The following is a 12,303-nucleotide window of genomic DNA, read 5'->3' as shown; positions in this document are numbered from 1 at the left end:
AAAACTCGCCTTTTCCACTTTAGGTAATATTTCATATTTCAGTTGGTGAAAAACGTTTTACTTGAACTACGGAAATTAGACAACCTGATAATACAGTAGTGGACTGTATTACAACATTGACAGTAATAATTCAGCCCTCATTTAAATTGTGTTTAGATCCATTTTGAGAAATTCAATAGAGATGGACAAGATAAGTTTTGGCATGGCTGCTTGGATAAAACAATTTATGGAATAACATGCATCATTTAATATATATATATATATATATATATATATATATATATATATATATATATATATATATATATATATATAGATATATATATATATATATATATATATATATATATATATATATATATATATATATATATATATATATATATATATATTAATTTTAAAACATTCGTTTTATAAATAAGGAAATATGATTTATTAAGATATTCCAAATTCTTGGCAAAATGTCTTCCTCAAGGCCCCCTTCACAAAACTCATTTGTTTCGGTCTCTTCATCTAATCTTTCAATAATATTGGCTTGTTCCTCGCAGAAACTCATAAAAAAGTTAATCTTCTCGCTCCACCCAATACTACAGAACAAATAACAAATTGCTTTCTTATTCTGTGCCAATGCTCTCCAAAGTGGGAGTCTATTAACGTCATCAACTTCCTTTTGAAGTTATACTTCTATACGCGCGCTTCACGTTGGAAATTTGTATGGGAGTGAATCTGAAATAATTACATATGTAAGATAATGAGTAAGAGAGAGACAGAAGATATATTTTCTCTCTTTCTCTCTCGAATATAAAAATGTTCCTTTTGTATATATAATTTAATATTATATATATTATATAAAGATATATATACATATAATATTACAGGGAAAAAAATTACATAATACAGGGAAAAGTAGAAGGCAAAAGAAATAGAGGTAGATCTCCCACACGATACACGGACCATTGGCGCTCCATTGTCAGAATGTGCTAGAATGGCAGAAGATAGAAAAACGTGGAGGAACATTGGGAAATTTAGCTAATAGCTTCATGATATCACGATACCTGCATCAGGTTAACGACTAAGACGAAGAAGAATATTATACATATAATAAAATATTTATTAATATTATTATTTAGGTGATATGTTTTGTATTATTTATTAAATGTTCATAATTATATTAGACGTGTTTCAAAATAATAATCTCAATAAATCACTGTATGATCCAGAACTGTCGATTTTGAAATACGTTTGTGTCATGTCCTCGGTAGTATAGTACTCCGTATCCCCGCCTGTCACGCGGGAGACCGGGGTTCGATTCCCAGTCGGGGAGGACTTTTTTTATTAATATTATTACATTATTGTAGTGTATTTTTTTATGTATAATATTGTCATTTTTAAATACTTATGAATATTTCAGTTTAATTTGTATTGTATTATTATATTAATAACAAAGTAAACATGGAATTTTACTGCAGAGTAACAGAGTATGTGTAAAAAAATTTTTTCATTTAACTCCTTTCATACATATATGAAAATAAAAATATACATTTTCATCAAAATATTGATTCAATCCTTCATTGTTAGTAAGTTATTATTAATTCTGTTTCTCTTTCTGCTATGTCTTATATATAGAATTACATATGTAATGATTGTGCAGATTGACTCCCAAATACTAACAAAAGGGTCGATGGTCACAAGTTATATCGGCAACTGTTATATGGGCAATCCATTGAAAATTGTGGATTATTGATAGAAGAGAATTGTGTGTAAGGTGTGCTTTAGGTCATGTGGCAACTACAGGGGAATCTCACTGATCGGTACTACATATAAGATATTAGCTTCAGTTGTACTAAAACGATTACTGCCATATACAGAGGAAATTATTGGCGATTACCAATGCGGCTTTAGGCCTGGAAGATCAACAATCGACCAAATATTTACTATCAGACAAATGCTAGAAAAGTATTGGGAATATAATAAAGAAGTACACCAGATCTTCATAGATTTCAAACAAGCATATGATTCCATAGATCGCTTAAAACTGTGGAGTGCAATGATAGAGTTATGCGTACCAAAGAAGCTGACCATGATTGCGCGAATGTGTGTCAACAATTCCTTTGCACAAATTAGAATAGGAGGCAAAACTTCAAAGGCTTTCGGCATAAGCACCGGACTCAGACAGGGAGACCCGCTGTCCCCATTACTATTTAACCTAGCATTGGAATATGCAATGCGAAAAATCTATACCAGAGTCAAACCAGACATAACTGCCAGAGGAGCAAAGATTATTCTCGCATTTGCAGATGATGTAGATGCAGTAGCACAGACAACACTGGAAGTTAAGGATATAGTATCGAACTTTGAAGAAGCAACACTAAGCGTAGGCCTGAAAATAAACGAAGAAAAAACTAAATACATGCCCGTATCAAAAAAGGAACGACAGCGAATAAGACAAAACATTACTATAAACGATCATAATTTTGAGGTGGTCAAAGAATTCAAATACCTAGGAGCAACAATTACCAGTGAAGACACAGGAGAACGGGAGATTGAAATACGAATACTGGCGGGGAATAAATCATTCTTTGCCATTCAACATCTAATGAGGTCAAAGCTTCTCTCAAGGCGTGCCAAAATCCAAATGTACAAAACCATAATACGACCAGCAGTGACATATGGAAGTGAAACATGGACATTGAGAAAGAAAGACATCAATAAGCTATTAGTATGGGAACGCAAAATCCTGCGAATTATATATGGTCCTTGCAGTGACAGCGTGACAAATGAATGGAGGAGCAGATACAACAATGAAATAGAGACTGTCTTCGGGAAAGGAAACATCGTAAGATACATAAAAGCCAATAGATTAAGATGGGCAGGCCACGTGGTACGGAGTGATGACGACAGACTGATTAGCAATGTGTTTTGGGAAAGACCAGATGGTAGAAGATCGACAGGAAGGCCTAGAAAAAGGTGGAAAGACGCAGTCAGGGAAGACCTGGAGAAGATGGAAGTAAGGCCATGGGAAATAATAGCACAGGATCGGGATCAATGGAAGGCCATAGTAAACGCGGCAAAAACTCACGAAGAGTTGTAAAAGCCAATGATGATGATGATGATGTGCTTTAGGTCAAGCTGATGTCGAGTCGGTATTCTCAGAAATTGGTAACCGCCTTATTTCCAGAAATTTCTGTGTCGTGTTTTGTCTACAACTTCCTGTTCCTTTTTATGTTAATCAGTGTGAATTGAACTACCGATTTGTTTGCTGTCGTTCAGATCGTTAAATTATTTGTTTGCTATTGTTCATATCGTCAAATTAAGTTACTGTACGGTAAAATATTTCCTTTTATGTACTGTTTTGTGTATTAATTCGAGTTTATTTGTTTCGGTTTCATAATTAATTTTTCATAAGATGATTTTTGTGAGTGTAAGAGAGCATCTTTCTGTGCAATATGAGTGGAAAGCGGAAGAGAGTAGTTGTATCTTTGGAAACAAAAGTGAATACAATTAAGAATTTGAACAAGGGTGAATCAATAAAGAAGGTTGATTCAGATTTAGGTGTCGGAGAAGTAACCGTTGGAGATTGGAAGCGTAAGCGAAATGAAATCGAACAGTCAGTGGGTCAACCAAAGCGTGAGTGGTGGTAGTGGATTGACCAGGAAGAGTATGAAGAAAGGGGACCATGAACAAACTTCTGAGGCGTTGTTCTTGTGGTTTTCACAAAGGGGAGGATTGGGCAGCCCGAAAAGTGATCCAATACTCCAAGCAAAATCTATCGAATTTCAAAAGAAGTTTATGGATCGAGGAGAAAACTTTTGTGATAGCGAAGGATGGATTGGCTTATGGAAGAAGAAATATGGCATCCGACAATTGAATATTTGCGGCGAAAAACATTCTGCTGACTCAACTGAAATTGGAACATTTTATTTAATTTAAGTCTGACTAACTTCAGACCAAATATTTAACTCTGATGAGACAGCCCTTAACTTTAAAATACTTCCATATAAAACACTAGCTAAAAATGAAGGAACTGCACCAAGTTAAAAAAAGCAAAGAGAGAGTCACAATCATGATTTGCAACAATGCTTCTGGTTCATTAAAATTAAAACCCCTTTAATTGGAAAATCCAAAAATCCAAGGGCATTCAAAAATGTCCAAATAAATAACTTACCTACAATCTATAGCAACCAAAGCAATGTATGGATGGTCTGTAACACTTTTAAGGACTGGTTTTTTAATAACTTCGTGCCAGTCATTGATGCCTACCTAATAAACAAAAATCTTCCCAGGAAACCTTTGTTGGTGTTGAACAACGCACGATCCCACCCAGATGCGAGTGAATTGATTAGTGGTGACATTGGAGCTGTGTTCTTTCTACCCAATGTGACGTCTCCCATCCAACCACTAGACCAAGGCGTTATAGAAGCAATGAAGAGGAATTATCGGCGGAAGCTTCTTCAGGTACGCTTAACTAAGCTGGATGAAGGGCTGACTGTAATTGGGGCATTGAAGAAGATCACGGTTAAAGATGTTTGCTATTGGATTGTATCTGCTTGGGACGACGTTAAAGTGTCCACTATTCAGAAATCGTAGAAAAAATTATTTAAAACAGATAGCAAAACACAAGACGTTCAAAATGAAACTGATAACTGTGAAGTTTATTCTACAGCCAACCTAGCCAATCAATTACCAGTAGAACAAACAATCGGAAACCAAGACATCATCGATTGGATGAATGTAGATGAAGAAATGGAACTGACAGATGATGCAATTGCCAATCTAGTTCTAAACGCCACTCATGAAGAAGAAGAAGAAGATACAGATAAGATAACTCAAAAGATTTCTCATTCCGAAGTAACAAGAAGAATCGACACCATTAGACGTCCTCCATTTTTTTTAGCGCAACATCGCCACCTTAAAAAGAGGAATGAAGTTAAAACAAAAATCAATCAAAGACTTTTTTAAACAGTAACATATATAAGGTAAATGTTTTTATCTTTTATACTACTTTTAATATTAGTTTTTAGTTATTAAAATAAACACATTAATCATTATTTACGTAGGTACACATTTTTCTATCAGTATAACCAATCTCAGTGTTAACCGAATTTTTTCGGTATCCGAGGTAGTCACGGTCCCAATTACCTCGGAAAATTGCGAGTCTACTGTAATGGGTAACGTACAGGCACCAAAACATGGCGGTCGCATCGAAACTGGCTTCACTTTTCGAAGGTTTATTAAATGAGTGTTACCTGCCCTCTCTCTTTCCTTGTCTAAGATATAATGTAATCGACGAATTTTGCTATGTTTTTCTTCCATTTTAAAGAATCACTGTGACGGCGTCCCCCTTTTTCTTGGTACAAGGGTAAACAAAATGATTTATTATTATCCGTACTGTTATTAAATATTTATTATTTTTTGTCAAATAAGTGTTTAAATGTCAACAGAACAAAACGTTTTCAAGTCGTTTGAGTGAGGGATATTATAATAATTGTTTCGTGACACGTGCGAAATACACTCGCGATCATAAAATCCGGGACACCTTGAAAATCACCGATATTTCATTTTTAACGAGCTTTATCGTAAATAATAATAACACAAATATAAACTAATGCATGTTTCTGAGAATTGCTGTCGGTTTAGCGGTTTCCTTTGCAACAAAGAATTCCAATAGTGCCGATTTCGCGGAAAAGTGCACACTTCCCAAAATTAACGGGACCTGTAACTGCCGCTTGTTTTACATGTCTCATTTGTGCTTCGACTTTATGTTCAAACGCAACGAACAAACGTTTATTATTACCACCATTAGTGTGTATTAGTGCCATTATTAGTGTTTATTTTTTGCCAAAAATACCCTTGACTGTTGTTAAAACGGCACAAATTGTTGCGCTTGTGAAAGACGGTCATACTCAACGGCAAGTCGCAAGGGTTTGCTATCCAGAGGACCTGGCTCTGGACGAAAAAGAACGACCACGGTACGAGATGACCGTTTTCTTGCGTTTCAGGCTTTACGAAACCGGACCTCAAGTACGATTATGCATCGAAATCGTCTACAGGAAGTACGAAATCGCAATGTTAGCGTTGCAACAGTCAGGAGAAGACTTCGTTCTTTTGGACTATCATCTCGGGTAATGGCTACAGGACCTCCACTTCGCCTGGCGCATCGAGTTGCACGACTAGCTTTTGCTCGACAATACGCGCATTAGGGAATTAACGATTGGAGCAAACATTTATTCTCAGATGAATCCCGTTTCTGCCTAACTGGATCCGATGGACGTGTAAGAGTTTGGAGGAGATCTGGTGAATGATTTTCACAAGCTTGCATTGCTCCAGGTATGCCATTTGGTGAAGACTCAGTCATGGCTTGGGGAGGTGTATCTTCCGACCTCCGCACAGAATTACCCTTCATCGAAAATGGGTCCTTAACTGCACGAAGGGACATTACGCAGATTCTGGAAGAACATGTTATGCATACCATGGCAAGGCTTGGAGAAGACGTCGTTTTTATGCAGAACAACGCGCGAACGCACGTTGCCACGATCAGTATGCAATACTTGGACGAGGTTGTAATTACGAGGTTACCCTGACCAGCTAGGTCTCCGGACCTGAATCCCATCGAACAGCTCTGGGACGATTTGAAAAAACGTGTTCAACCCCTAACATCTCATCCTAACAACGCACAGGAGGTTAAGGATCTGTTAGTGAGGGAGTGGTATAACATACCACAACATGTAATCCGGACAAAAATTGAGATTATGCCCCGTCGTCTGCAAGAGGTTATTAGAGCAAGGAGAGGCAATACACGATATTAGTCATTAAAATTTCACTGACATTTCACCACGTTCTGTAGTTTCCATTTTTTTTTTCGTATGTCTGTTTTATCAACAATTTGGTTTGTTTTCTGCTTTTTCAATTAAAACAATAAAAAATCGTTTTTTTCTTTTTATAAAAACAAACATTAATGACAAATAAAAAATACGTTAGCCTAAAAAAGGTTATTACTGCATCAGAGGCAAAAATATTCAAGAAACTTGAAATTTTCAAGGTGACCCGGATTTTATGATCGCGAGTGTACAAATTCTGAAGTTTTGAAAGGAAAGACGCGATGGATAAGCCAAGTTATGGAATGATGCTTAGATTTTCTTACGCTTTTAACACAGGATAAAGGGGGTTTGGGCTAGTTTCAAGGGACTTATCGTATAGGAGGATATTAAATCACCCGTATGTTATTTTTTTTAGATAATGGGATAAAACCAGTTTTGGAATACAGGCCCTCATATGGAATAAATAAAATCATATAACATAAAATAAAAACGAACACATAAGATGAAATAAAAAATAATACAAATAAATGCAAGGTTATATTTTTGGATCACGTTCAGCTATTAATTCAAGTCTGAAATTCACATTTTCCCACTATAAGGGTAAAGTGGCTCAACAGTACGCAAGTAACATATTTTTTCCATGAGTATAAAGTAAATGGTTACGTTTTAATCATCAAATAAGTAATGGCTGAAATGTGTAACATATTAGATAGAAAATTGTCAATATTTTTGACTGTAAAGTTGCACAAAACATAAAATATTCAATAATATTCAAATGTGCACATGCGTACTCTTGGGAATACATCGTCTTGAGAGTACGCAATAGGTTTCATAAGAGTGCGCATATTATTCATAATCAAAGTAAAGTAAAAATATAAAATTTAGAATCTTTAATTATTTCAGAAATCACAACAAAACTGTCCAACTGAATAACATGTGCACACTTCATGCCACCAGGCTTTACATTAAAAGCACTGGATCCAGTCTTCATCTGGTGGTTCCGCAAACTGTTCATTACATCTTCTTCTTCCTATGCCGTCCCCATTAACGGAGGTTGGCGACCACATTTTTAAAAGCTTCTCTGTCTTTTGCAACGTGGAATAATTCGTCTACAGTCATGTTTGTCCAGTCTCGAATATTTCGCAGCCATGACTTCCTCTTTCTACCTATTCCCTTTTTGCCATCGACTCTACCCTGCATGATGACCTGCAGAAGACTATATTTATTATTTCTTAGTATGTGTCCAAGGTATGCAGTCTTGCGTACTTTTATCGTTCTCAACAATTATTTGTCTCGACCCATTCTTCTCAGCACTTCCTCATTGGTGACCCTGGCAGTCCATGGGATTCTCAACATTCTCCGGTATATCCAAAGTTCAAAGGCTTCAATCTTTTTAACTATTTGCGCTGTTAGTGTCCATGTTTCTACCCCGTACAATAGTTGCGACCAGACGTAACATTCAGCAAACCTCAGTCTCAGCGCAATATTCAGATTTTTGTCACAGAACAATTGTTTGAATTTTAAGAACGCTGCCCTTGCCATTTCTATTCGTACCCGGATCTCTTGGTCTGGATCTAATTCTGTGTTGATGTAAGCTTCCAGATATTTATATTTTGTCACTCTCTCTATTTGCTGTCCACCAAGAGTTAGTTGTTCATTATTTATTGGACTCATTGATACTATCATAAATTTGGTCTTATCTGTGTTGATGTCAAGTCCCATTTGAATGCATTCACTATTTATTGCATCTAGTAAAGTTTGTAGATCTTCTATACTCTCAGCCATAATTACCGTGTCATCTGCAAATCTCATGGTGTTTATGATTTTTCCACCAATTCTTATTCCCTCTTTTCTTTCCCATAAGGCTTTTCTGAATATGACCTGTGAGTACACGTTGAAAAGCGTCTGAGACAAGACGCATCCTTGCCTAACCCCTCTCGCAATCGGTATATTATTTGTTTCTATATCTTTCACCTTTATCACTGCTTTCTGGTTCCAGTATATAGCCTTAATAAACTCAATGTCTTTTTTGTCTAAATTGATGTTTTTTAATTCATCTATTAACTTCATCTATTAACTTTAACTTTAATTCATCTATTAACTTCATATGCATTATATCATTCATTACATGCAGGACAAAGTATATCTTTCTCTAATATTTGATTCAATACCGATTTATTTTTCTTACCCTCAATACTTATTTTAGCGGATTACTTTTTCGACAACACCTTTCTTTTTACCTTTTCAGAATTCAAACTTTTCACTACGGTGTTGTGATTTTCATTTTCACTGTTGTTTCCATTTATTTGCCTTTTAACAGCCTTTTTTTGTTGGAATTTTTTCTTTGAGCTTCTGCTTCTAATGTCTCAAGAGTGTAAAAAATTTCTGCTTTTTGAGCTCTTCTTTTTTGATCTTCAGTGTTGCAGTTTCGCAACTGTGTCTAAACATTAGTAATGTATTAACAGACTTTTTGATAGTTTCGATTCTCCCCGTATATTTAAACTGAGATTTGCCTGTACGAAAAACACAGCGGCTTTAAGAACTAATTTACAAGACCAGCCATCTGGGAAATAATAACATAGGGGATGCATTCCATATACAAAAAGAGTCGAGTTTTATCTCTCAAACCACACACATGTGTATGGGCGTTTGGGTAAAAGGTACCTAAGGTACTTGGCATCGGTCCTTTGTCCGAGAAAGTCGTTTGATGCAGAAAAGTTGCATTAGGAATTTAGTGGTTCCTGTTGTTTGTCGGTGAAGACATCTTTTGCGATAGCCAGGGTGCTATCTTTTCATTGGGTAAGGAACAATACACCATTAATCTATGTTGCTGGATATATCAAGTACGTGCATTTGGTATATTTATTTGATATTTGTTTGGAACTTTATCGCATTTGTGCCGCGATCGCGATTTAACGTTGTCAATTGAACATTTTGCATTTGTTTTGTTTTATGTAATAGTTACTGTATTCTTATTTTTTTGTATTTTGTCATTCCCGATTATAATTTGAATTGAGTTTATTAATATTTGTATTTGTATTTGAATATATACTTTGAATTGAGTTTAATATAATACATATATGTTATCTTTGATTGCATTTTGTGTAACTTTATTAACAAGGTTTGTTCATTTTACCACGGATTAAGATTATTATTATATGTGCGCATATTTTTCACTCGTTAACGTTTAATATCGATTTATGCTTTATTTCTATTTATACTCAACCATAGCAATCGAAATCTTAAATTTCTTTGTTGTTAATGTGTTCTTAAAACCTATTCATCAACATCTTTGTTCTGATTTGTAAATGGTTATCTTTTTGGTGTTGTTTCATATTAACTAATATTTAAGTTTGTACTACATATATTCTTCTTCTTTTAAGTTTATATCCTTCTTTAGTTATAATTGTATATTGGGTTATGTATATTTATGTTTAATTTCACCTCTTTTTAAAATAGAGTTTTATACACTCCGCTGGCTTTCATTTCTTTTCTTTATTTGAATATACATACCCAATCCGAAAGGGGGAAACCAGCGAGTTCTAGATTGAACAGAATATCATTCCCTCCCCCTTCAGGATGACCCCAATTGTTATATTGAGGTCATCGTATGTGCAGAACGCAACCAGAACATTCCGGTTTTGGTATTGGCCTAATTTCGGATCGAGACCGAATAGAAGTTGATGGCTCAACATTGTCAATAGAAAAGTTAGTTGATATTGCCGGAACTTGTTTAGCTTGATTGTCTTCTTGACTATCTTTATTAATCATTAACAATGTTGAATCAGGAACATCTATTATTTCAACTTGATCTATACTGATTAAAACTAGTATGTTCAAAACATCAAATTTTAATTGGGCTACTAATTTTTATCATTATTTAGACCTAAGGAAATTTCACAATCCACCACTAATTCACCATCAGAGAAATTTTTTTCACTTCCACAAATTTCCACCCATATATTATTTATTTTTATGCACAACAGGCCGCTAAGGCCTAGGGCATTTTTATAAAACATAATCCTAATATTAACTAATTACAATTATTTTAAACAAAACTTTAACTTAAATATGTACATACAACATTCTTAACTGCTCTGAAGGATCTGGTGGATAATATTTCTCCATTCGCTTCTATTTTGTGCTTTTCTTTTCCAGTCCCTCACCTTCACGTGTTTAAGGTCTCCCTCCACTTTACTAATCCACTCCGTTTTGGGTCTACCTCTTCTTTTGGGGCCGATTAGTTTTCTGGTTATAACTAGTTTAGGCATTCTGTTTGCTGCCATTCTTTCCACATGTCGCAACCATCTGATTCTTTGTGACTTGACGAACATAGTAATGGTAGCTTCTTTGTATAAAGCCATTAATTCATTGTTGGTTCTTCTCTCCCAACCATCTTCTGTCTTTCGAATATGCGTCTCAATATTTTCCTTTCCCATCTTTCCAGAGTATCCTCTTCCTTCTTATTTAATGTCCATGTCTCACCGGCATATGTTACTATGGGTCAAATTACTGTTTTATATATTCTGAGTTTACTTTGTGTAGAAACGTATTTTGAGTTCAGTAGGGCTCTTAAACTACCTAATTTTTTATTCCCTTTTGCTATTCTGGCTTCGAGCTCCCATTTCTCTTTTCCATTTTCATCGAAAACTACACCCAGGTATTCAAATTTGTACAACCTTTTAAAACTATAGCTTTTACTACTTATAGACCTCACACTAAAGTCTTCTTTTTTCCTTCTGTTCCTCCCATGATCATATATTTGGTTTTGTCTTCATTTAGTTCCAATCCGAATTTCTGTGCTTCTTCAATGATTTTCTTCACAACTCTTCTTAATTCTTTCTCGGTTTTTGCTACGATCGTTAGATCGTCAGCAAATGCCAAGCACTGGTGCTCATTTTTCATGATCGTTTCTTCCACCTCCACGCTGCATTTTCTGATTACAGTTTCTAACACTAAGTTGAATAATGTAGTGAATAAAGGATGTCCCTGTCTCAAGCCTTTTGCAACCGTAAATTGATCTGATATGTGACCCTGCCAAGCAATTTCACACTTAGAGTTATTTAGTGTCATTTTAACTAGCCGGATCAGTTTCTTTGGTATACCCAAATGTTCCATTGCTCGATACATTTTGACTCTATCGACTCTATCCTATGCTTGTCTAAAATCTACAAACAAAACATGCAGGGGAACTTTACCTTCATAACAAGTCGTTTGTTTCTCCTTTAATAAGAAGATTTGGTCTACAGTAGATCTGTCCTTTCTAAAGCCGGCCTGATACTCATGTAGGATTGATTCCGTATAGCAATTTAGTTTATTTCTCAATATTCTTGCCAAGATTTTGTATACCGTGTCTAGTAAGGCTATATCTCTATAGTTGTCACACTTCAGTTTGTCTCCTTTTTTATGAAGATGGCGTATTCGGGCCTCATACCACTCCGATGGCATTATTTCCTTTTCCCATACTTGCAATAGTAGCTGGTAT

The sequence above is a fragment of the Diabrotica undecimpunctata genome, chromosome 8 (assembly GCF_040954645.1).
Source record: "Diabrotica undecimpunctata isolate CICGRU chromosome 8, icDiaUnde3, whole genome shotgun sequence".
Lineage (NCBI taxonomy): Eukaryota > Metazoa > Arthropoda > Insecta > Coleoptera > Chrysomelidae > Diabrotica > Diabrotica undecimpunctata.
The sequence above is the reverse complement of the archived record's forward strand: the minus strand, read 5'-3'. Positions refer to the sequence as shown.